General features: G+C 44.9%; 1 long non-coding RNA gene across 1 annotated transcript in view; it reads left to right on the plus strand.

The window, feature by feature from the left end:
• Window positions 1-1,376: 1,376 nt before the first annotated feature.
• The window catches only part of LOC138844856 (uncharacterized), a 93,815-nt gene continuing 68,139 nt past the window's right edge, over window positions 1,377-27,052 (plus strand). Inside the window, exon 1 of the long non-coding RNA XR_016219484.1 lies at window positions 1,377-1,681. This is a non-coding gene — a long non-coding RNA (uncharacterized LOC138844856). The remainder of the gene's footprint in view (window positions 1,682-27,052) is intronic.

The following is a 27,052-nucleotide window of genomic DNA, read 5'->3' on the forward strand; positions in this document are numbered from 1 at the left end:
ATTTAATAAACAGGCATTCTGAGTCCTGGGCACCTCTTCTGGATTGAGTCACCCTGTGTTCCGTTCAGCCTTGGGATCCTTAACTAAGAAAAATGGTTACTTCTCTAAAATATTGGTCTGTCTGCATTCAAACAACTGACCTGACCTTTCTCTTCCTCCATGAGGTGGCTTCAGTACAAACTGTCCTATCCCAGAGAATTCCCCCTGCTTTCCTCGAGAACAATACTTCATTACAGCTGAAAAGATATTTGTTGAATAAAGTTATTAAAATCAAGGTTTGGATGGATGAGGACATAAAAATACCCACTATACATTATTAGTTCAAAAAGAAAGCAGTTTACAAAGTTGAATGCTTAGCAAGGCCGGAATTTTATTTAGAAGTTTATATACACAAAATTAGAAAGCAAAACTGTTCACATGTTACACCAAAGTTTTAACAGTGGTTGTCTGATTGAGGGAGTTATGACCAAATTTTATTTTTTCCTTTGGCTCATATATTTTCCATGTGGATGTATTACTTTTATAAAAGGAGGAAATGCTTTTATATAAGTAGCAACATTGAAGCATGCCTTAAACCTCCCTTGTGTGTTTCATCACGGCTTTCTTTGTCTTCCACTGTTTAATTCACATTCACTTCTTGGAGATGGCGTTCCAATGATGTCAGAGTTCAAATATCTCACAGTAAAAGGGCACTGGCCATTTCCCAGGGGTCGCGGGGGTCACCTTTGCTGAGGTGGATGTGGCCTCAGAGATTTAGGAATTAGGGATTAGGGAGGTGGCATTACAAGGGGCTGACCTTTGCAGACACTTCGATTGTGTTGTTTGATTGTTTTTGTTTTTAATTATTCTGTTGATAGGGCACTTACTTCAAGCACTTCCACAAAATTTATTGAGAACCCTGAGTACCAAGAACTGTTTTTTTTTTTTTAATTAATTAATTTATTTGAAAGTCAGAGTTACAGAGAGAGAGAGAGAGAGAGAGAGAGAGAGGTCTTCCATCCACTGGTTCACTCCCCAGTTGGCCGCATTGGCCAGAGCTGAGCTGATCCAAAGCCAGGAGCCAGGAGCTTCTCCTGGTCTCCCATGCAGGTGCAGGGGCCCAAGGACTTGGGCCACCCTCCACTGCTTTCCCAGGCCATAGCAGAGAGCTGGATCAGAAGTGAAGCAGCCGGGTCTCAAACCGCCGCCCATATGGGATGCCAGCACCGCAGGCGGCGGCTTCACCCCCTATGCCACAGCGGCAGCTCCAGGAACTGTTCTGATGTGTGGCCCTTCCCTGTCCCTGCCCTCAGTAGGAGGCTGCTCAGTGTTGCTGTGAAAACAAAAGGAAGGAAGGGGTCTCTTAGCCAGGGCGGTCAGGAGGAGCCTCTGTTTGTGGGTGGTGCTTGAGCGGAGGCTCAATGATGTACGAGTCTCTGGGAAGACCATTTCAGGGAGAAGGATCGCAGCAAATGTGAGAGTCCCAGGATCCCAATGAGCGAGGCCTGTTTAAGGCCGGCAGGAAGTTGGTGTGAGAGCGATCCATGGGTAGGGGTCGGGCATAGGGGGTAAGAGCAGGAAGCAGGAAACAGGAAGTAGGCAGCGCGTGCCGGCCCTCATGGGTCACACCAGGGACGCTGACATCTTTCCTAAACACCACAGGCAGCAACAGGAGGGACAGACGGACTTTGACCTGCAGCAGGTGAGCCCGAGTGCATGATGGCCGCTTCAAGTCTCCCTTCACGTTCAGTCTCCCAGGATTTACGACAGGGAAGAAACCACAGAAGACACTCCCTACCACGCTGGACAGTTCTGTCCAGGAAACTCAGCTACAGAAAATTTTAAATTTTCCCAACCCTGTTTAGAGAATTTCTTACACTGATGTAAGGTGGTTCTTGGGCTCCGCCTGTGTAATTTCAAAAATGGATTCTTTGTCCCCGAAGTGTTACGTGATGTTCCGTGTGCATCAAAGTGCTCCGTGAGGTTCTCCCCGCTGATGACAGCAGAGGTTATAGCATGTCACAGAGGCCGCTGCTGTGGTGCAGTGCTGGCATCCCGTGTGGGTGCTGGTTCAAGTCCCAGATCCAGCTCCCTGCTAATGGCCTAGGAAAAGTAGTGGGTGACCCAAGTGCCTAGGAGACCCAGATGAAGCTCCTGACTCCTGGCTTTGCCCAGCCCAAGCCTGGCCATTGCTGCCATTTGGGTAATGAACTGGCAGATGAGATGGAAGATCTCTCTCTCGTGTCTCCCTCTCTCTCTCTGTAACTCTGCCTCTGAAACAAACAATAAACCTTTAAAAACAGTAGTAAGTAACCATTTCATCTTAAAGTAAAAAAGCAGATGTTTAGGTGGTTGTTTTCATTTTTATTATTTAAAGATTTATTTATTTATTTGAAAGTCAGAGTTACACAGACAGAGAAGGAGATGCAGAGAGAGGGAGTCTTCCATCCGCTGGTTCACTCCCCAGTTGGCCGCAAAGGCCGGAACTGCGCCGATCTGAAGCCAGGAGCCAGGAGCTTTTTCTGGATCCCCCATGTGGGTGCAGGGGCCCAAGGACTTGAGTCATCTTCTACTGCTTTCTCAGGCCATAGTAAGAGCTGGATGGGAAGTGGAGCAGCCGGGATTTGAACCAGTGCCCATATGGGATGCCAGTGCTGCAGGTGGTGGCTTTACCTACTATGCCACAGTGCCGGCCCTGGTGGTGGTTATTATTTAAAACTATACTGCAAAATTGCAAACAAAATCTGTTTCATGAATTCATGTAACAAGGTTCGGGATTCTTAGAAAACAAATACTTTTTTTTTTAATTTGAAAGGCAGTATTACAGAGAGTGAAAGCAAATCTTTTGTACAGATTTAAGGGAACTTGGTTCTACATTATTATTATTATTATTCCTTTAAATTATTTCTATTTTTGAAAACTTTCAGATGGTGTAGAAAAGCTTTGATGATATAGAAATTAGAAACATTTAATTCCCCAATCTGGTTTAACAATTATCTTAAGAAAGAAAATAGTTTATCTGTCCCTGAATTCTTCGATTTGTTTTCTTTGTAAATGGCATCATGTATTTGAAGTACTGGTTACATTAATAAGTTAGTCCTGCAATATCTTTACCCTGGCGATAATCCTTTAGCACCAAGTAAAAGATGTTGATCTCTGTGAATAAAAGAAGTTAGTTTAAGAACATGGTGCTACTAGTTCTGGACTGCTGATTTTGTATCAAGAAATTATTCCATGGCCTGTGGAGGTTTATAAATAGTAATTCTTTTTAAAAAAGGTTCTTTTATTTATTTGAAAGGCAGAGAGAGAGCGCGCGATAGCAATGAAGACAGAAATCTTCCATCTGCTGTTTCATTCCTCAAATGGCCACAATGGCCTGAATTGGGCTAGACTGAAGCCAGGAAGCTGGAACTCCATCCAGGTCTATCACGTGGGTGGCAGGGGCCCAAGCACTTGGGCCATCTTCTGTTGCTTTCGGTTGCATTAGCAGGAATCTGGATTGGAAATGGAGCGGCTGGGACCCGGAGTGGTGGCGGTAGGGGAACGCAGGCATCCCAAGAGGTGGCTTAAGTGGCTGCAGCATGATGCCGGCTGCTCCTTGTCTTTCTAGACCGTGGTTTAACTGTAGATCAGGGCTGGCAAGCAGGATTCACCCCACGGGCCAACCCTACACAATCTAAACATCTGTGACCCTGATGTGTGCAGGGAAATGTCGTGCTGTGTAGACAACACCCAGCCTGTGTAGACAACACCTGCTGGCCCTGGCTTATGTGGGACGGCAGACTTGTGTGTTTGCAGGTTTGTGTGTAGCCTGTGTGCTGATTGTCTTTCTTAGGGCTGTTACTTGTGTTTCAGAAAGTGGCAATGGCAAAGGAGTGTAGTCCATAGAGTGTTGTGGCGACAGTTAGCAAACTTGTATTCCGGGGTTGAACTGAAGCAGCGAGAGCGGGCATTCTCAGCTAAGTCCTGATTGTAACTCTAGAGCTTCCTACCTTTGCTGGAGGCACCTGCAGAGTAGCCCAACCCGGCTGAGAGGGCTGCGTTCTCACCCTGGAGCCTGTGACTGTGGTGGGTCACCTGGCCCCGGAGAGTTAAGGCTGCTGGCGAGGTGATCTGGAGATGGGGGTTGGTGCTGGATTGTCTGCCTGGGCTCTGTGACCCCACAGCCCTTGGAGGCTCAGAGGGGGGCAGGAGAGAGGAGAGGAGACCAGGCAGGCCTGCAGCGGCTCAACCTCTCTCGCTGGCTTGGAAGATGGAGGAATGACCAGGAGCAAGGAATGTGGTGGCCTCAAGCACCAGTGGAGGGACAGCTCCTCCAGAGCCTCCAGGGGCGCAGGCCAGCTGCCATCCTGAGTCCAGCCCAGGGAGACCCCGTCGGGGACAGCTGTAACAGGACGCGTTTGTGCTGTTTGTGCCACTGCTGATGTGGTGGCAGAAAGCAGATGAAAGTGCGTTTCTGCCAAGTCAGGGAATCACTTTCTAGACTTAGTTTCTTAATGGAAAAAACGCAGTGGTCGTGGCTGTTATCCAGCATGTTTTTGTTTTCTTCAGCCATCTGACATCTTCCAGTTTTCGGACGTGAAGGACACGTCCTGTGTGTCATCTAGGCATTGGCACGCCCCTACGCTGGTCAAGCGTTCATAGCCACATGGTATCTTTGTGATGCCTTCTATTGCGTTCCGGTTACTGAACCCCAAAACTGTTCCAGGCCACACTGGGACAGGATGGGCCATGGCAAGAGCAGGGCCACTCTGTAATCACAGGCTGAACACAGACGGCACTTGAACATTACCTAGGTTACAACAATGACCACGCAGCCTTCGGTCCTGGCAAAAATAGAGGGGTACCTGTAGCTTTTTCTTTCTTTTTTTTCTCAAGCCAAGTACATCTTTAGCCTCACTAATTTTCCTCCCCTACCAGATAAAATTTGTTGAAATATCCAGTTGTTCGCTGATAACATCCAATCCAGAGCAAAGTCTGGCAACCTTAGGCTCTCCCTCAAGCCACCGGATGTCAACTTGAATCTGCTAAGTCCTTCTGAAGCCTTTTTTTTTTTTTTTTTGACAGGCAGAGTGGACAGTGAGAGAGAGAGACAGAGAGAAAGGTCTTCCTTTGCCGTTGGTTCACCCTCCAATGGCTGCTGCGACTGGAATGCTGCAGCCAACGCACTGTGCTGATCCGAAGGCAGGAGCCAGGTACTTCTCCTGGTCTCCCATGGGGTGCAGGGCCCAAGCACTTGGGCCATCCTCCACTGCACTCCCTGGCCACAGCAGAGAGCTGACCTGGAAGAGGAGCAACTGGGACAGAATCTGGTGCCCCAACCGGGACTAGAACTCGGTGTGCCGGCGCTGCAAGGCGGAGGATTAGCCTATTGAACCACGGCGCCGGCCACTTGAAGCCTTCTTAAAGAGGGGTCCCATGAATTCCCATGGGCTGTGCCTTCCTCTGCTGCAATGATTCACAATGCAGTTTGTCCAACTGCAGGTGTGCTCCTGGGAGTCTTCGGCTAAAGGGCATTGACAATGGCTAGCTTTCACATTTTATAGCATCCAATTATTTTTTTGAAAATTGAGATACAGTTCCTATATCATAAAAGTCACGTGATTAAAGGGTGCAATGCAGCTCACACTTTATTTATTGCAAAAGTTATCAGAAAATTGTGCAACCATCACCACTCTCTGGTTACAGAACATTTTCACCGCCCTAAAAGGAAACGCCATACTCATTAGCAGTCACACCATATTCTTATCTCCTTTCTGTCTTTGTGGATTTGCATAATCTGATCTTTCATAAATAGAATCTTGCTTTTTTGGGTCCAGCTTCTTTTACTGAGTGTAGTGTTTTTAAGGTTCACCCATTTTGTAGCATGAATTGTGCTTCTTTCCTTTCTAAGAGTGAAGACAGTTCTGTTATGACCACATTTATCTATTTGTTCATCAGGTGATGAACATTGGGGTTGTTTTCACTTTTGTCACAGCACAGTGTGAACATACTGTATGAATTTTTGTGTGAACCTATGTGTTTAATTCTTTACTAGGATTGAAATTCCTGGCTCATATGATAACTCTGTTTCATTATTTGAGGAACTACCTAAATGTTTTCCCAAGCTGTTTTACCAATTTTCATACCCAGCAGACATGTATAAAGATCCTTTTTGTACATGTCATCATCAACACCTGTTACTGACTGCCTCTTGTTAATAGCCCCCTGACTGGCTGTCATGTGATATCATCTCTTGACTTGCTTTTTCCCGAAGGCTAATAATCCAAAACTTCAATTTTTGTATGGATTCCTTGTAATTTTCTCTATATAAGATTATATCATCTGAAAACAGAGATTTTTTTCTTTCTTTCCAATATGAATGCCTTTTAAAGTTTTTCTTGCCTAATTACCACAGATAGAATATCCATTACAATGTTGTAAGAAGTTTGTGATATCTTTGTCTTATTCCTGATCCTAGAGGTAAAATTTCAGTCTTTTATTATTAAGTATGATATAGCTGATTTATTTAAGGAAATATCAGAATGCTTATGAAAAATGAAATTAAAAGATCAAAAAAGAAATTATAAAATTTGTTTCCTAATGTTATCTCCATCAAGTTCAAAAAACAACTTTTTTTTTGTTTATTTGAAAGGCAAATAAAAAGAGGAAGAAGAGAAGAGGAGAGCAGAGGAGAGGAGAGATAGGTTAACCATAGTGATGGCTGAGGGGGCTGAAGCTAGGAACCAGGAACTTAATTCAGATCTCCCATGTGGGTGGCAGGGACCCAACTACTTGAGTCATCACTACTCCTTCCCAGGGTCTGCCTTAATGAGAAGCTGGAGTTGGGAGTTGGAAGCAAGCACTCCATGTGGGAAGGGGGAGTTATCACTGGCATGTTAACCTCTGGGTCAAACACCTGCCCTTTACGACGCTCTGTAAGTGATGGTATCAGCCATTTAATCTGTCACCAAAGAACTGGGGGTCTTGGGAATTTAATCATGTCAATATAATCTTTTTTACATTATTAACTGAAGTAAAATGGGTGTCCTTTAAAGATTTTTTAAGATTATGAAACCAAAAGGGTTTCAGCAAGGGTCGGATCAGGACAGTAGGGCGAATGCCTAATGATTTCCCATCAACACTCATAAAATTGCTCTTGTTTGATGGGAGGAATGAGCAGGAAAATTTTCACAGTGGAGATGGACTGCCTGGTAAAGGTTTCTCAGGTATTTTTCTGCTAAGGCTGTAGCCAATTTCCCCAAAACATTCCCTGAATAAGCAGATGGGATGATTCTTTGGCTCTCCAAAAGATCCACAAGCAAAACGCCTTGAGCCTCCATAAAGATGGTTGCCACGACATTTTTCTCTTGACCGTCCACCTTTGCTTTGACTGGACCAGACCACTGCTGGTAACCAGTGCTTTGATTGTGCTTGGTCTTTGGGAGATGTTTCCTCTCCTGTTGCTATTCTTGTAAAAACTACTTCAGGATATTGATTCACTTGTTTACAGTTTCCATTGAAAGCTCTGCTCTTGTCTACAGCTGATCGGAGTTGCTATGGTTTTGGCACCCATCCATCAAAAAGTTTGCTCTACTTTAATTTTGCAACCAGAATTGTGTAAGCTCAACCAGGTGAGATGTCTGTGGTCTTGGCTATGGTTTCTGTTGTTAATAATTGGTCTTTTTCAATTAGGGGATGAACAAGATTGATTTTCTCATAGTGGATGTGGATGATTTGCTGCTACAGGCTTCATCGTCAAGATCTTGTCCCTTCTTAAAATGAGCTGTTTGCAGCAGGCAGTAAGCACTGGGGATGCTTACATCACATACAGCGTGCCTGGGTTTGAGTGCCTGCTCTGCTCTCAATTCCAGCTTTCTGCTAATGTGCACTCTGGGAGGGACCAGGTGATGGTTTGAATCGCTGGATCCCTGCCACACACATGGGAGCCTTGGACTGAGTTCCTGGCTCCTTGTCTTGACCTGGCCCACCCATGGATGTTGCATGCATTGGGAATTGAACCAGCAAGTGTGAATCTCTCTCTGTCGCTTTGTCTCTCTACCTTTCAAGTAAAGAATACTAAAAATGAAAATGAATCATCCATTTGTAAGTTGATGATTTGTTGGGGACTTTGTCTTTATAAACTTTTTTGTAAAGCAACAGCTATTTCAGTGTCCGTCTTCTGAGCTTTACCTGAATCTGATGTTTGTTCTGACTTCAACGCGAGCTGAATCCATGTTGCTCTGAGAGGGGCTGTCCTCACACTGATGTCTTCTATGTGTAGTGCCTCAAACTAGATTTTGTTCAGATGTCTTATAACAAGTTAGCATTATTGATTCGGGTGTCATTTTTTGGAAGTTCATGTATAGTTTTTCATAATATGCATTTCCATGAACTTTTTGAATAATCCATCAGTGTGAGATGATTTTCTTCTATTCCTAGTTTGTTGAGTATTTTTTTAAAATATTTACTTATTTATTTGAAAGTCAGAGTTACAGGGGAGAGAGAGAGAGAGAGAGAATGAGAATATGACAGAAAGATCTTCTGTCTGCTGGCTCACTCCCCCGTGAGCTCTACAAAGAGCAAGGCTGAGCCAGGCCAAAGCTGGGAGCCAGGATCTTCTTCTGGGTCTCCCACATGGGTGGCAGGGGTACAAACACTTGGGCCATCTTCCGTTGCTTTTCTCAGGCCATTAGCAGGGAGCTGGATCACAGAGAAGCAGCCGAGACACAAACTGGCGCCCATATTAGGATGACGGGGTCTCAGGTGGTGGGGTGGCCTTACCCACTATACCATGATGCCAGCACCAAGTATGTTGTTTCTTAAACCCTAGAAATGTGTTGGATTTTCTCAAATTCTTCTTCTAAATTCATTGAGGTGATCTTGTGGTTTTTATCCTTTTTCTATAAATACAATGTATTGTTTTTCCTGAGAGTGATCTTTTTCTAAGAAAGATTTACTTATTTATTTGAAAGGCAGAATGGGAGGAGGGGAGAGAGAGAGAGATAAAGAGAGAGAGAGAGACACACACACACACACTTCCATCTGCTGAGTCATTCTCCAAATGGCTGCAATGGCTGGCCTGGGGCTGGTTCAGGTTAAAGCCAGGAGCCTAGAACTCGATTATGGTATCTGATGTGGGTGGCAGGAGCCCCAGAACTTGAGCCATCTTCTGCTGCTTTTCAAATAAATAAGTAAATCTTAAAAAAAAAAAAGAATCCTTCAGAGGCATCCTGTTGCCTTGCCTGGGCACACAAGGCCATTCATTTCTTGGTTGCTGATACTCCCCTCCCATTCTCTTTCTCACTCAGCCAGCACCGACTTCTCCCCATTGGTATCCAGTAGGGCAGAGAGGAAGTAATATTAGCCTTTCACATCAGGCACTGCACGCCCTGCAAGGCGGATGACTCATTTCTCCCTAGGCTTCCTTGTCTATCTTTGGTTTCAGGGTGTTTTTGGTTTGGACTGTTCTGACCTGATGCTGCTCAGTAATCCCCTGGGGATGTAAGGAGCTTGTCCACTGGGTCCAGCTCTGTTGAGAATGTGAGGTACTTGGTGTATCTTGTTCTCTGCTTTGGGCATTAGCCTCAACTCCAGACAAGATAATTCTGCTTGACATTCTGTGACTTGAGTTTGTGCTGATATATGAAAGTATAATATAGGAAATTCTATAATAGATGTATGAGAAAATATAGAGACACAAAAATTTAAGGCTTTCTCATATCCGCTTGCCTTTTAGATAAACACTTTAGATCTTCATTTAGAAACATGAAGATGATGCAGATATCTAGAAAATGAATCCTTGCAGTTCTGATCATGCAAGCTCATGTCTTCTGCACCTGCCTGCATTGAATCTGTACCTGGCCCAAGGTTCCTGGCTGAAACTGAGGCAGAACAGGGATCCCACTCCAGTTGGTGCAGCTCAGCTTCGGGTGTTGAAGGTGATACCCCTCAGTGCACACGCCGTGCCCCCTCTTCCTTTGTGTCTAGCTCTCTTGCTCTTGTACAGTAGGGTTCTGAGAGAGACCCTCTGGACAGGAATCAGAGTAATTCCGTAGTGATTGGATGGCGCAGGCAATGTCTTCCAGCTAACAGATCCTCACGGGTGTTCAGCTGGCCCTCACTCTGCCAGCTGGGGGAAGTAGCCAGGTCTCATCTTTACCTGTTAAACAGGTCTTCACTACACGTGGGTGCTCTCGTCCACAACTTGAAATTAGGAATGTTCTTGATTGTGGCAAATGAGGAGACGATAGGCACACAGAGTTCCCTGGGTCACTGTGAGAAGCCGCAGGGGCACCCACTACCATGAGATACTGTGAACTTCTTTTGCTTGACTGTGCTTCACCCTGCTGGAATGCCTGCTGGACATTTGGAGAAAGCAGTTGTTAAGAATCTGCATGTGCTATGCCAGCTGTGTGCAATTTTTAGAATATGGCTCTGTTCTCTATTTTGAGAAGACATTTTACTCCGTTTCCAGTTGGTCAGCGTTACTGAGAGACACTTGTTCATCAGAGGTTACTCACAGGGCAAGAACAGTTGGGAGAGGGAGATGCAGTGATCCAGGGCATATCGAGTGCCAATGCTCAGAGGGAAGCAGCTTTGTTTCTGCTTGAGATGCCACCCCGCTGTGTTAAGACAGCAGGTGTTGGCCCACCATTCCGGGTTTTTAAATGTGTTATGAGGAGGGGGCTGGCGCTGTGGCATAGCAAGTAAAGCCGCAGCCTTCAGTGCCAGTATCCCTTATGGGCACCGATTCTAATCCTGACTGCTCCACTTGCAGTCCAGCTTTGCTATGGTCTGGGAAAGCAGTGGAAGATGGCCCAAGTCCTTAGGCCCCTGCACCCACATGGGAGATCCGAAGAAACTCCTGGCTCCTGGCCTCAGATCAGCACAGCTCCAGCTGTTGTAGCCATCTGGGGAGTGAAACAGCAGATGGAAGACCTCTCTCTCTCTCTCTCTCTCTCTCTTGCTCTCTCACTCTCTCTCTTTGCCTCTGCCTCTCTCTAACTCTGCCCTTCAAATAAATAAATTAAAAAAATGTATTATGAGGAGACAGAGCGCGGAATTCTTAGCGTGTGAGTGATTTCGGTGACGTTTGAAATGACACGCTTCACTATCCAAGGAACTTGTTGGTAGAAACTATCGTGTTACCATGACGAAAGACACCAGGTCCAAAACAGGAAATCTGCTCATCAGGAGGCAGCTTGCAGCAAAAGCAAAATTTCCAGTCTGCTGTCTCTGGTCCAGGTGGCCTATATTCTTGTTCTTAGCATAGAATTGGATTTGACATGAACGGTTTCCTTCTTCATATTCTGTTTTTGATTGGGGTAAAATTTTTATTTGGTGAAGCGTGCAGATACTAAGTACATGAGTGTGTATCACTCAATGAGTTTTGGTAGATATCTATTCTTGTGTAACAATTGCAATGAAGATACAGAACATTTTCATCAGCCCCCAAATCCCTTCATTCCTACTCTGTTCTTCCCGCTCCTTACAGGCAAGCATTGGCCTGCTGTTCACCACTGCATGTGAGTTTTGTCATTCTAGAACTTTCTATGGACTCATAGAGTGTACCCTGCTACCTTGGGCTTCTGAAGACCAACAGGATGCTTTTGAGTGTTGTCCATTCTTTCACATGGATGAATAGTTATCTGAGTTTCTGGGATTTGTAAGTTAATTATTTTTACAAAATACAGGAAGGTTTCAGCCATTATTTCAGGTAGTTTCCCCACCCATTTTCTCTCTCCCATCATTTGAGGACTTCAGCGGCTGTGGTTATGCTGCCTGATACTGCCCCATGCGTCACCGAGCTCTGCTCATTTCTTATCTTTACTTCGGGATGGCTTTCTGTTTATATGGCTTCAACTTCAGTCATATTTTTCCTCTAGTCTGTCTTTATATTCACCAAGTTAAACTTTTATTTTGTGATTACAATTTTCTGTTCTAGAATGTTCATTTTTTAAAGATTTATTTATTTATTTGAAAGACAGAGTTACATACAGAGAGAAGGGGAGGCAGAGAGAGACGGGGCGGGGGTCTTCCATCTGCTGGCTCACTCCCCAATCGGCCACAACGGCCAGAGCTGCGCTGATCTGAAGCCAGGAGCCAGGAGCTTCCTCCCATTCTTCCCACAAGGGTGCAGGGGCCCAAGGACTTGGGCCATCTTGTACTGCTTTCCCAGGCAATAGCAGAGAGCTGGATTGGAAGAGGAGCAGCCAAGACTAGAACTGGCGCCCATGTGGGATGCCAGCACTTCAGGCCAGAAAAAAAAAAAAAAAGAAAAAAATGCCTGTTCAAGTCCTTTGTCCGTCCCTCCCTCCCTCCCTCCCTCCCTCCCTCCCTCCCTCCCTTCCTTCCTTCCTTTCTTCCTTCCTTCCTTCCTTTCTTTCTTTCTTTTTTTTTTTTTTTCGGATCAGTGTGATGTGCTGGCCACAGTGCGCCAGCCGCGGCAGCCATTGGAGAGTGAGCCAATGGCAAAAGGAAGACCTTTCTCTCTGTCTCTCTCTCTCTCTCACTGTCCACTCTGCCTGTCAGAAAAAAAAAAGATTTATTTTATTTATTTAAAAGACAGAGTTACAGAGAGAGGTAGAGACAGAGAGAGAGGTTTTCCATCTGCTGGTTTCCTCCCCAGATGGCTGCAATGGCCAGAGCTGGGCTGAATCGAAGCCAGGAGCCACGAGTTTCTTCCGGGTCTCCCACAAGGGTGCAGAGGCCCAAGGACTAGGGCCATCTTCTACTGCCATGCCAGACCATAGCAGAGAGCTGGATCAGAAGTGGAGCAGCTGGGACTAGAACAGGCGCCATATGGGATGCTGGCGTTTCAGGCCAGGGTGGTAACCTGCTGCGCCACAGCACCAGCACCTGTCCATTTCTTAACCGGATTGTTTGGTTGTTGTTGAATTTCTCGAGCTCTTCATAGATTCTAGATGTGAAACCTTTATCAGCCGCATAGTCTGCATGTACTTTCTCCCGTTCTGTTGGTTGCCTCTTAATTTTGCCGAGTGTTTCTTTTGCAGTGTAGAATCTTCTCAGCTTGATGTAATCCCATTTGTCAATTTTAATTTTCATTGTCTGTACTTCTGGGACCTTTTTCAAGAAGTCTTTGCCTATGCCAATGTCTTACTGAGTTTCCCCAATGTTCTCTGGTAATCCGATGATATTGGGTCATAGATTTAGGTCTTTGATCCATTTTGAGTGGATTTTTGTGTAAGGTGTAAGGTAGGGTGTCTGGTTTCATACTTCTGCACAGGGAGATCCAGTTTTCCCAGCACCTTTGTTGAAGAGACTGTCCTTACTCCAGGGGTTGATTTTAGCTCCTTTGTCAAAAGTAAGTTGGTTGTAGATGTGTCGGTTGATTTCTGGAGTTTCTTTTTTTTCTTTTCTTTCTTTCTTTTTTAAATAATAAATGCTCAATGACCATATATTGAATACCAAGTAGATCTCCACTTTATTTATTTATTTATTTTAGTTTTTTTTTTTTTTTTGACAGGAAAAGTTAGACAGTGAGAGAGAGAGACAGAGAGAAAGGTCTTCCTTCCTTTTGTTAGTTCACCCCCCAAATGGCTGCTATGGCCAGTGTGCTGTGCCAATCCGAAGCCAGGAGCCAGGTGCTTCCTCCTGGTCTCCCATGTGGGTGCAGGGCCCAAGGACCTGGGCTATCCTCCACTGCCTTCCCAGGCCACAGCAGAGAGCTGGACTGGAAGAGGAGCAACAGGGACAGAACCGGTGCTCCAACCGGGACTAGAACCCAGGTGCCAGTGCCGCAGACAGAGGATTAGCCTAGTGAGCCGCAGTGCTGGCCTCCACTTTATTTTTTTTTAAAGGATTTATTTGAAAGTCAGAGTTACACAGAAAGAGAAGGAGAGGCACAGAGAGAGAGAGAGAGAGAGAGAGAGAGAGAGAGAGAGGTTTTCCACCCACTGGATTACTTCCCAATTGGCTGCAACAGCCGGAGCTGTGCCATTCCGAAGCCAGGAGCCAGGAGCTTCTTCCTGGTCTCCCACGTGGGTGCAGGGGCTCAAGGACTTTTGCCATCTTCTACTGCTTTCCCAGGCCATAGCAGAGAGCTGGATTGGAAGTGGAATAGCTGGGTCTCAAACCAGTGCCCATATGGGATGCTGGCACTGCAGATGGTGGCTTTACCCACTATGCCACAGTGATGGCCCCCATTTTATCTTATTTTTTAAAAAGATTTATTTATTTATTTAGTTGGAAGTCAGAGTTACAGAGAGGAAGAGGCAGAGAGAGAGGGATGGAGAGGGAGGGAGGGAGAGGTGTCTTCCATCCACTGGCTCACTCCCCAGATGGCCACAATGGCCAGATCTGTGCCAACCTGATGCCATGGAGCCAGGAGCTCCTTCCAGGTCTCCCATGTGGGTGCAGGGGCCCAAGCAATTGGGCCACCTGTGCTGCTTTCCCAGGTCATAGCAGAGAGCTGGATTGGAAATGGAGTTGCTGAGACTTGAACTGGCACCCATATAGGATGGCTTTACCCACTATACCGCAGCACTGACCCTGATTTCTGGAGTTTCTATTCTATTTCATTGGTTTATCCATCTTTTTTTATGCCAGTGCCATGCTGTTTTGATAATAACTGCCCTGTAGTATGTCTTGAACTCTGGTGTTGTGATGTCCCTGGCTTTGTTTTTATTTTATGACTGCATTAGATATGTGGGGTCTCTTGTGTTTCCATATGAATTTGGCATTATTTTTCTAGATCTAGAAGAATGTTTTTGGCATTTTGATTGGTATCTCACTGAATCTGTAAATTGTTTTCAGTAGCATAGACATTTTGATGATGTTGATTCTTCTAATCCATAAACTTTTGATTCAATTTTCCATGAACTTTTTTAAGTATCTTCATATAGTAGTCATTGACCGCCTAAATATCTTGATAAATGAATAGGATAATTAAGAAAAAGGGAAATATTAAAAAGAAAACTTGAAACTTGGATTTAATGAAAACTTCAGTTTTGGGTGGTCTTTTTTATTTTATTTTAAAGATTTATTTATTTGAAAGTCAGAATTACAGAGAGAGAGAGGGAGAGACAGTGAGAGAAAGATCTTCCATCTGCTTGTTCACTCCTCAGAATGCTGCAATGGCCGGGTCTGGGCTAGGCTGAAGCCAGGAGCTTCATCCGGGTCTCCCATGTGGGTGGAAGGGGCTCAAACACTTGGACCGTACTCTGCTGCTTTTCCCAGGCCATTAGCAGGGAGCTGGGTGAGCAGTGGAGAAGTTGGGACACAAAGGATGCCCATTTGGGATGCTGGCATGGCAGGCAGCAGTTTTACCTGCTCTGCCACAACGCCAGCCCCTTGGGGTAGTCTTTAAATGGTGTTTTCCAATACTGAACTTTGTCCTGAGTTATCAGTATTTTGGGGTCAGTTATTTCAATATCCATTAAATGTTAGCATTGAAAAATGCAAGACCTTGGTTTACTGCTTGGGCAGGGGGAAGTTCAGAATCAGGTCAGCCGGAGGGGGAGGCTTAAATCCTAAACTCATTTGCTTTTAAAAAAAATTTTTTTTTTTAAATTTATTTGATAGACAGAGTCAGACAGCGAGAGAGAGAGAGAGAGAAAGGTCTTCCTTCCATTGGTTCAACCCCCAAATGGCCACTACGGCCAGAGCTGCGCCGATCTGAAGCCAGGAGCCAGGTGCTTCCTTCTCGTCTCCCATGTGGGTACAGGGCCCAAGCACTTGGGCCATCCTCCACTGCACTCCCTGGCCACAGCAGAGAGCTGGACTGGAAGAGGAGCAACTGGGACTAGAACCCAATGCCCGCAAGGGATGCCGGCGCCACAGGTGGAGGATGAACCAAGTGAGCCACGGCGCTGGCCCCAACTCATTTAATTTGATTTCCCTTGAATTCTAACTCAGAGAAGCACTCTGGGAAACAATGGATGCACGGGTGCTTTCTGGGAGATCAGGTGACAGTGATGATATGTCACCTATATGTTCAATCTAGGATCAGCTAAGCTGTGTGTGTTTGTTTTTTTTTTTTTTTTTTTTTTTAAGGAAAATGACCTGAGCCAACTTATACATAAAAAAAAATTCTGATGCGATGACATAAAAGGTTAATGCCAGTATTTGAAAGGTGGGGTGGGGGGAGAGAGAGAATCAGACTTCCGTCCACTGGTTTACTCCCCAAATGGCTGCAACAGCTAGGGCTGAGCCAGGCAGAATCCAGAATCTTCTGTGGATCTCCTATGTGGGTGCAGGGGCCCAAGCACTTGGGCCATCTTCTGCTGCTTTCCCTGGCACATTAGCAGGGAGTTGGATTGGAAGTGGAACAGCTGGGACTCGAACCTGTGCCTATATGAGATGCCTATGCCACAGGCTTCAACTTTACCCATTCTACCACAACACCGGTCCCATTTGTTTTCCTTTATAGTTGCTATTGATTTTATGATTTTTTCCCTAGGGAGAAGTGATAACAATTTTGAAATAACATAATTTGAAGTAAAATAAAGTATGAAATAATGCTTATAATCAGATAATTCTGCTTGAAGGTAGAGAGATTTAAAAGCTTGTTTTCATTTACAGAATTTCATGCCTTTTCAATGAAAAAAGTACAGTAGAAACATAATTTTCAAGTCTTATATGTTAGGGAGAGTTGATTATTGAGTATCTTCATTTTTTGTTAAGTATGTTAATATTATGAAGTAACACATTAATAGCCTTTCAAAATTGTCACTTCCCTGTTCTTTGTTACAATTAGGTATGCACTGTACTGCCTTTCCCATAGCAGCGTTTAGTAGGATTTTTTTTTTTTTTGACAGGCAGAGTGGACAGTGAGAGAGAGAGACAGAGAGAAAGGTCTTCCTTTGCCGTTGGTTCACCCTCCAATGACCACCACAGCTGGCACGCTGCGGCCGGCGCACCATGCTGATCCGAAGGCAGGAGCCAGGTGCTTCTCCTGGTCTCCCCTGGGGTGCAGGGCCCAAGCACTTGGGCCATCCTCCACTGCACTCCCTGGCCACAGCAGAGAGCTGGACTGGAAGAGGGGCAACCGCAAAAGACTCCAGTACCCTGACCGGGACTAGAACCCGGTGTGCCGGCGCCGCAAGGTGGAGGATTAGCCTAGTGAGCCGCGGCACTGGCCTAGTAGGGTGTTTTATAAGAGCAAAGCTTCATGCTGTCATGAGCTGGGATATCCTGCTCCGAAGTACATGAAGGGACATCCTAATCTCAGTAGTGGAAGCTGGAAAATGGGATGTGCAGTGATGTTTACCTCAGGATAAAAATTTACTAAAAGAAAACGGCTGATTTTCTAGCTGCGTCTGGGGATGAGAAGAAACTGGGGGAAACTTGCAAAAGGTTGTGTGGAGAAAATACAAACTTTAAAGTGGAAATAGAGATATAACTGTTAAGTGTAAATGCACTTTACGAAGATATGTGATCTTTTCCCATGAGGTGTTGTTTTATTTAATCCTTTTATGTCCTCCTTCACTATCACTCCATTTCCAATCAAGTTATAAGAATAGTTTCTATTGTACTGATGCATTCTGATTCTGGAAACCCGCGTCTCTAATTGCAATTTAGCTCTGGGAAACCTGCAGTAAGGAGGGCCGTCTCACGTTGCAGTTTTATAAGCGAAGCGTCAGTGCTGGGACTTGGCATAGGAGCTGTGACGAAGATCAGTTTCAGTGATGTGGGTTTCAGTGATGTGGGTTTGAGAGCTGGCGGGAGGTATTTTAGGCAGACCAGTGTTTTTTTTTTTTTGTTTTGTTTTTTATTTATTTTTTGCTGGTGTTTTACCAGGAGGGATGTGCATATCATTGGTAAGGTCAATGCAGCTTTATTTTTGAATTCATGACACAATGTCATGACACTGACATAAAGAACTTTGGAGGAAGTCTCGTTTATTAGCCTTTCTATGGTGTGAAATTTTAAATTTTGTTAGCGCAATGTTGTCGTTCCAAATGAAACTCGCAATGAGGCTTTCTTCATTGTATACTTCGGAATGCTACCCTTCTATTCTGCATTTCCAGTAGAAATGTGATTTCAGAGTCCCTGCGTTTTAGTACTCAACTCTAGTTGCTCCTGGGGTAGGTGAAATGTTAGGATTAGATTTGTATCAGCTTCCTTATTGGCTTTCCTTCGCTTTCTCCTTGGACTTTGCACAAACAGCTGCTAAAGTTGGCTTGAGACCTTTTACGACTTCTCTCCCTCCCAGTCTCAACTATTTTAGCACTGACCTTTGTCCTTCTCTCTGGAGTAGGGACAACTTGATACTGCCAGCCACAGAGAGGGAAACTGAACACGGAGGAGACAGAGAAGTGAGCTCCAGAAGCAGCACCAGCGAGTTTGAGGGCATCAAAGAATGGAAATTCCCTCTGGGTATTTTCACACAGAATCAGGTTATAAGAGCAGGTAAAATGTTTTATTGTTTTAGTTTCTTTGTCTGGAAGCAGAAAAAGTTGAAGAGATGGAGGCCACGAAGCCTTTGCTGGAAAAGACTGATCTTGTTAGACTGAGTTTAGTCTGCTGCTCAGAGTGTCTTTTTCCCTTACATCTTCTACTCGTAAATACATTGCTGGGATCCTGCTGAATTCTGAGCGTCTGTGTTTCACCTGGGAGCCCACACCAGATAACTCTAAACAGATTTCTGCTTCTTTTATTGCCTTCCCCCAAATGCATGTGCCCCAAGTAAGGCAGAGTCACCGGAAAGGAACATGCTTCCACAGCCACCCCTTTGAGTTGCCACCATGATTGCTTTATTTAGTACCATCTGGCACTTTCTTGTTCCCTTGTTTCTTTATTATTCGTGCCCTCCAATTAGACATTGACTTTTATGACAGGAAATACCATCTGATGGGTTCCATCTCCTGGAGCAGCGTCAGGCACACAGCAGGTGTGGATGCTGGTTGAGTAAACGGGGGAGGTCCGGCGTCCTGGGCAGATCTAGGCCACAGTGAAAGAGTGCCCCCCCTTGGCTCTGCAGAAATCTACTGGGAGATCCGCACCTCTGTTTCCAGCGCTCTCCCTGCTTTCCCACTTGAATGGGCACACGCCCGCTGCAGACCTGCCGACCTTTCCAGCCAGGTCCCTTCTTTGTGAAACACCCAGCAGAGTCATCTCAAGTATCGCTGACTCGACTCCTCTTTTTCCTTCACTCCCTGTATCTGTGGTCCTGCTTTGTTCACAGGGGATGTGTTCCAGGACCCCTGTGGATGCTGAACACATGCACTGTGCTGAACTCTGCATTCTGGTTTTTCCTATACACACATAATAACTAATACTAAAATAGAACAGTTACTACAGTGTGCTGTAATAAAAGTTGTGTGAATATAGTCTCTCTCTCTCTGAAAATATCTTAGCGTACTGCAAACTGTGGTTGATCATAACTTTAACCACGAAAAGTGAACCACTGATAAGAAGGTGTTCGTAGTGCACACAGCTCTACTCCCACAGGTTCCCCAGTCCATCTCCTTTCTTCGTCTTTTGTTTTCCACGTGGATGAGTTGCTACGCTCCTCCGCGTAGGCCTTCACACCCCTGAGTGAGTGGTATCTCATCCCACTCTTGTCCTTCATCCGTCCTTCACACAACAGCTAAAGGGTTATTTAAAAATCACAAACCACTTTAGAATACCTGCCCACTACCATTACAGCAGTGTCCAAACTCTTTATCACGGCTTTAGCCATCTCCACGTCTGGGTTTTGGCCTCCTCTTCAACGTCCTTCAGTTCTACTTTTCTTTTCTTTTTTTTTTTTTTTGACAGGCAGAGTGGACAGTGAGAGAGAGAGAGAGAGAGAAAGGTCTTCCTTTTGCCGTTGGTTCACCCTCCAATGGCTGCCGCGGCCAGTGCGCTGCGGCTGGCGCACCGCGCTGATCCGATGGCAGGAGCCAGGTGCTTCTCCTGGTCTCCCCTGGGGTGCAGGGCCCAAGCACTTGGGCCATCCTCCACTGCACTCCCTGGCCACAGCAGAGAGCTGGCCTGGAAGAGGGGCAACCGGGACAGAATCTGGCACCCTGACCAGGACTAGAACCCGGTGTGCCAGCGCCGCAAGGCGGAGGATTAGCCTGTTGAGCCGTGGCGCCGGCCCAGTTCTACTTGTCTCACCAGCGTCCAGCCCAGTGATCTTCCTCTGTTCATCCGTGAGTCATGGTCACACCTACTGGGTGGACTTTCCAGAACCACTTTCTAGAATGTCAGTATTAGTTCATCTTATCACTCAGATTTCGACTCTGATTTATAGAAGTGCCCTCGGTCATGCTCCTTTACTTCCTGTACCTTGTTTTCTTCATCAAACTTAAACTCTATTAAATGAACCTTTTTTTTTTTTTTAATTAAAAGCTCATCAGGGGCTGAGAACCAGGTCTTTGTCTTTCTTATTTCCTGTTACAGTCCCAGGGCCTAGCACAGGGCTGGGTTTATAGGAGTAGATGTTCAGGGATGTATTCTAAGAGTGGAAGTGTGTGTGAACACTTAGAGACTTGTGTGCATCAAAGCCGGGAAGGTAGTCGTATGGTGAGAGTGGATACGCCTATTCATGAAAGTGACAGGGGACCTACGACGACCCTACCGCACTGGGCGGATATGAGATGGTTTCAGGCCTGTGAAAACCACTGACACAGAGAAGAGGAAGCCGACAAGAATCAAGGAGCTTTCTGAGCTCCAAGCTTGTCAGGAAAAGGCCACAGGCTGGGAAGAGTGGTAGGAGAGGGTGCAGCGCCGGTGCGAGCGCTTTTGCCATTCGTGTGTGTGTGTGTGTGTGTGTGTGTGTGCCACTCTCCCGATCCCTGCCCCTCCTGCCGCTGTCAACTTGAAAGGCTACGCTCCCTAAAGCTTACTCAAGCGGCGGCCCATGCTTTTGCGTCAAACAAGTGAGGGTTCCAGGGAAGTTGTAGAAAGCAAGGTTATCTCTGGGATGTAAATAATATGTTAACGTTGCGCTGGCCTCTGCAAAGCTAAGTGCCTTCTTGGAACGCGCTGAGCCTGCGGTAAGTTGATAGCCAGCCTGCAGCCGCCACGGGAGGACTTTGGTCTTCGTGCAGAAGGGAGTCTGGTCAGCTAATAGCCCCCGGGGCCCTGCCCAGGCTATTTCGGGGAGAGGGCACCGGAGAGGGCTGAGGCACTCACTCTGTGAGGAGCAGCTGGCCGAGTGGCTCAGCTTCAAAACCCCAGAACCCGTGTGTGGGGTTTAATCAGACTGGCTCCGGGGAGAATTAAAATGAGAGGGAATGCCGCAATCGGAAGGTGTGGACGTGGGGGGATGCCGCTCTGCGGCTGTGAGAGAGGCCGAGGTGGACTTTCCAGACTTTTCCGCTGCTGTGCCTGAATTCCGGGGGGAGGGCGCTCTCCCCGCCCCCCTCTCCTTCCACTGCAGGGGCCACCACTGAAAAGCTTGTGGGAGGTCTGACCCGAGGCCCTGCTTTAAAATAGGCTCCTGTCTGTCTCCCTCTGCATTTCCTGTTCCATGCGGTCAGGTCAAAGGAACCACTGTCTGCAGTTATTTGGGGTTTTTGGGACAACCCCTACTAAAATAACTTGATTGTGGGTTACATTGAGCTGTGAGTGTGTTCTGGAAAGTGCCCTGACCCCATGAGGCTGGCCGTGTTGCCAGTGGGGATGGAGGGAAAGGGGGTTTAGCAACTGAGTTTACAAGCTCTGCACTGGCGCCCGTGCTGTGGCGAGGCGGGTTAATCCTCCTCCTACAGTGCTGGCATCCCATATGCACACTGGTTAGAGTCCTGGCTGCTCCACTTCCCACCCAGCTCTCTGTATGGCCTGGGAAAGCAGCAGAAGATGGCTCAAGCGTTGGGGCCCCTGCACCTGCGTGGGAGACCTGGAAGAAGCTCCTGGCTCCTGGCCTCCAATCAGCCTAGCTCCAGCCATTGCAGCCACTTGGGGAGTGAATGAGAGGAAGACCCCTCTCTCTGTCTCTCCCTCTCTCTGTCTGTAACTGTACCTCTCCAATAAATAAACAAAATCTTTATTAAAAAAAGTTATGCACTCACAACTGGTAGTGGCACATAATAAAAAATTAAAACAGCACAAGTGAAAATAACATCCCATAAATACAATTAGAAAGTGGTCCAGCAGTGATTATTATTATTCACGTATATGTTGGCTCCTCCTCCCTCCTCCAGGAACTTTATTTCAGCGTTCGCTTCCTTCACTATCTTCTAAAAATGCTGGATTAGCTCCTCAGATCACAAATTCAGTTCTGCATAATTTTTTAAGTGTGATTGTACGCATGTCCAAGGGCTAGAGATAGCATCAATGAAGAAAATACCCAAAGTCAAGTGAAGTGTGTGAGGTCTTGAGATTTTTATTTTTAAAGACTTTATTTTATTTACTTGAGAGAGAGAGAGTTACAGATAGAGGAGAAGTCTTCCATCTGCTGGTTCACTCCCCAAATGGCCACAACTGCAGGAGCTGGACTGATCTGAAGCCAGGAGCCAGGAGCTGCTTCCAAGTCTCCCATGTGGGTGCAGGGACCCAGGAACTTAGCTCATCTTCCACTGCCTTCCCAGGCTATAAGCAGAGCTGAATCAGAAGAGGAGCTACCGGGACATGAACCGGTGCCCACATGGAATGCCGGCGCCACAGGCAGGGGCTTAGCCTACTTAGCCACAGCGCTGGCCCCAAGTGTTGATATCTTTAACACATTCCAGGAGAGGCCCATGGAAGTGCTAACCTGCTGGGTAATTAATATGTTTTTGGCATTATTTTCTTGATTGAGAAAAAGTAGCAAGGCCACTTTATTCTAGTCTGGCTCCAGTCATCTTTACCTAGCCCTGCAGGAAAATCCTGTATCACTGATGTTATGTTTATGTAACGCCAATGTGTTAGGTGGAACACATGTTTTTAAATAAGAATGCCAGAGACAGAGAGAGGCCCTTTTAGATACCATAAAGAAAGACGATACTCAGGGTCTTTTTTTTTTTTTTTTTTTGCATGGTTTGTCAGCTTCAATTCCTGTTTGTACTTAAGTCTTCTATTTGATCTAGAATATGAATGCATTTTAGAAAAGAAGTGTATCTATGTATGATAAAATTTATTATTAAAACGGACTTAAACCAGGTCTTGGCTCCCATGAATTTGTTCAAACTGAGCTACTTTGAACTCAAATTCCTGTGTAGCACTTCAACTGCGTAAGCAGGGAGCTGGTTGAGGCTGGTACAATGAGCCAACATGGTTATTAGATTACCTTAAATCAAAAACTGTGTGATAATTCATGTTGAAATTAGAAGAATCTGAAGTGAGTTCTTTTTCCTTTTATGCTGTAATGGCTTTAGTTTAAATTATGTTATTCAAAGAGTGCTGGAGCTTTCATAAATTATTCATTTGCGAAGATTTAGCTGTTTCCAGCCAGATCCTGCAAAACAGAATGGGTTGAGTACAATGCTTTCATTTTGCCGACACATGCATGAAATTCCTTAGCCTTACCTGGGTATCTGTTTGTGAAAGGGACAATCATTGCTTCCTAGCGGGTCGGCTCATCTGATGGTTCCCCTGGCAGAACAACTGGGGAATGAGCTTTTCCTCATTCTGATCGTCACCCTAAGTTCAAAATTCAGAGAGAAATTAAAACTGCGTCTCTGGGGATTGCAGCAACTTTTGTATCTTTCTATCAAGCTAAGCTAGTCTTTTCCTCAACCTTTGTCATCTCATGTTTTTCTGGAGAAGCAATACTGTTTGTATGGGTCTTTCTATAATGTGTACTGGTAGCTACAGTAATAGGTGTATCTTCTCAGAGTCTTTTTCATGTATTTTTGTTAGGATGACTATCCATTAGTTAGGAATATTTCCAAGATTCCTGTTTTCTGGTCAACACACTCCATTACTGGACACAGATGCTCAGCTGGCAATCAGTCATCTATAATTATGCTTTGGAAACCCCCCATGAACAAAGACAAGGAACTTGAAGTCATAGCTACAATTTGTAGGTAATTCTGTAAAATTCATCTTCTGCAACTCAGTGATGGAAAGATTGCTTCTCTTCCCACAACAAGCATTATTTAGTATAAATGGTATTATTTTGTGCAACAGTTTTTCAAGCTTTGTTGGGTTTCAAGTTCTGAGTCATCTATGTTTTTCCTTCCTTTTCCTTCTGTTCCCTTTCTACGCCTCAAGTCCCTTGATTATAGCTGACCTGGTGGGAAATGAGAACTGGAGGCAGGTGTGGGAAGAGACTCCACCTGTGGGACCACATCTCCATCACAATGGCTGGCAGCAGCCTAACAGCCAAAGTAGCAGGTTCTCACAAGCGATGGCCACCAGCCTCCGAGAGCAAAGCGAGGAGGAGTGGATGAGAACAAGTGGAAGCAACAAATGCAGAAAAGCAGCTTTTTAGGAAAATTGGTCATGAAGTGAAGGGTACTGAAGGGTGGTAGCTGGAGAGTGTGTTAGAATGAACAAACTTATTTAAAGCAGGGCATGACTTGGCCATGTTACCTAGAGGGGGAGGTGAGGGAGAACAGGGCAATTTCTGAGACAAGGGGAAAGGAATGGACTGTGATTCCAGCTCCTTGGAGGAGGTGAAGGATGGAAGATCAAGAGCTCACACGGAGGGGTTAGCATTACTGAAGAGGCAGAGCAGCTTTTGAGAGACTGTGATGATCAAAGAAGCATTAGGAAGACAGAGATTTTCATGGTTGATTTTAAGTGTCAGCTCGGCCAGGCTTGCGGTTCCCAGGTGTGTGCTATGGACTGTGTTTAAAGCTGTGATTGATGTTTACATCAGTAGATTCTGAGGCAAGCAGATTACGCTATAGGGAGTGGGGACCATCTGATCAGTTGAATGCTTGGAGAGCAAAGACTGAAGTTCCCGAGAAAGATAGAAATTGCCTCTAGGTGACTGCAGTAGGCTCAGCCTACTGGCCTGCCCTGCAAAGTTTAGATTTACCAGATCCACATCATGTGAGCCAGTTCTTAAAAATCCCCTCCCCTTCCCTCCCCTCTCCTCCCCTCCCCTCCCCCCTCCCACATATCAGGGAGGACATTTGGTATTTGTCTTTCTGAGTCTGGCTTATTTACTCAAAATGATGCCATCCTGTTGCATCCATTTTACTGTAGAATTTAATTTTTTTTGACATTTAACATGCATCTAAGGTGAACCAGTTTCATATACGTCATCTATACAGATTTAGGAGCATAGTGGTACTTCCCACCCTGCCTCTCTCTCACCATACGTGCTCCCACTCTTCCCTCTTCCTTCCTTCCTTATTCTTTCCTTCAATCAATGGCACACTTTCAATTTATTTTATGATCATAAGATTAACCCTCCACTAAGTAAAGAATCCAACAAACGCTGTTTCTCAACAATAGAGACAAGGGCTGTAAACAATAATCAATCCCCAAAACATCAATTTTGCTCATACTCTGTTAGTTACCACAGATCATGGAAAATACATGGTATTTGTCTATTTGGAACTGGCTTATTTCACTAAGTCTAGTGGTTTCCAGTTGCATTCATTTTGTTGTGACAGACAGAATTTCATTCTTCTTTATGGCTGAGTAGTATTCTGTAGTGTGCATAAACCACATTTTCTTTATCCAGTCATCAGTTGATGAGAATATGTGTTGACTCTATATTGTAGGTATTATGAATTGAGCTGCCATAAATATGGGGTACAGATAACTCTTTCAAATGCTTATTTCATTTTGTTTGGGTAAACTCTCAGGAGTGGTATGGCTAGGACATATGGTAGACCTATTTTCAGCTTTCTGAGGAATCTCCATACTATCTTCCACAATGGTATACTAGTTGGCATTCCCACCAACAGTGGATTAGGGAACCTTGTCCCCCACATGCTCACCAGGGTTTATTGCATTTTGATTTCTGTATGAGAGCCATTCTAACTGTGGTGTTGTGAAACCTCACTGTGGTTTTTATTTGCAATCAATTCCCTGATGGCTAGTGAATCTGAGCGTTTTTTCATGTATCTGCAAACCATTTGCATTTCCTCTTTTGAAATGCCTGTTCAAGTCCTTTGCCCATTTCTTAATTGGATTGTTTTGTTGTTGTGTTTCTTGATCTCTTTATAGATTCTGGCTATTAATCCTTTATAAACTTCATATTTTACAAGTATTTTCTCCCATTTGTTTGATTACCTCTTCACTTTGTTGAATGTTTCCTTTGCAGTGCAGAAGCTTCTTAGCTTGATGTGATCCCTGGTCTCCATTTTTTTCTTTTTTTGCTTGTGCTTCTGGGGTCTTTTCCAAGAAATGTTTACTTATGCCAATGTCTTGCAGAGTTTCCTATATGTTTTGCTCTGTAATTTGATGGCATCAGGTTGTAAATTTGGATTGTTGATCCATTTTGAGTTGATTTTTGTATAAGGTGTAAGGTACTGGTCTTACTTCTGCCTGTGTTGATTCAATTTTCTCAGTACCATTTGTCGAAGAGACTATCCTTTCTAAGGGATTGATTTCAGCTCCTTTGTCAAAGATTAGTTGGTTGTAGATGTGTGGATTGATTTCTGGGGTTTCTATTCTGTTCCATTGGTCTATATGGGTATCTTTTGTGCCTGTACCAGGCTCTTTTGATTGTAGCTACCCCATAGTATGTCTTAAAATCTTGTATTGTGATGCCTCTAGCTTTGAGTTGGTTGTATCAGATTGCTTTATCTTTTTGGGGTCTCTTGTGTTTCCATATGAATTTTCCATAATTTTTTCTAGATCTGAGAAGAATGTCATTGGTATTTTGATTGGGATCACATTGAATCTGAAATTGCTTTTGACATTATGGACATTTTGGTGATATTAATTCTTCCAATCTGCTAACAAGAAAGATTCTTCCATTTTTTTGTGTCTTCTGTTTGTTTCTTACATGTTTTGAAACTTTCATTATAGAGATCTTTCATCTCCTTGATTAAATTTAAATTTATTCCAAGATATTTAAATTTGTTTATAGCTATGGTGAATGGGACAGATCTTACAAGTTCTTTCTCAGCCATGAAATTGTGTATACAAAGGGTATTGATTTTTGTGTGATAATTTTATATTCGCTACTTTACAAAACTGTCTTATGAGTTCTAGTACTCTCTCAGTGGAGTCTTATGGTTCTCCTATATATTGAATCATGTCATCTGCAAACATGGGTTATTTGACTATCTCCTTTCCATTTGTATCCCTCTGA

Source organism: Oryctolagus cuniculus, chromosome 13, assembly GCF_051225735.1.
Source record: "Oryctolagus cuniculus isolate XC-2025 breed Fujian yellow rabbit chromosome 13, ASM5122573v1, whole genome shotgun sequence".
NCBI lineage: Eukaryota > Metazoa > Chordata > Mammalia > Lagomorpha > Leporidae > Oryctolagus > Oryctolagus cuniculus.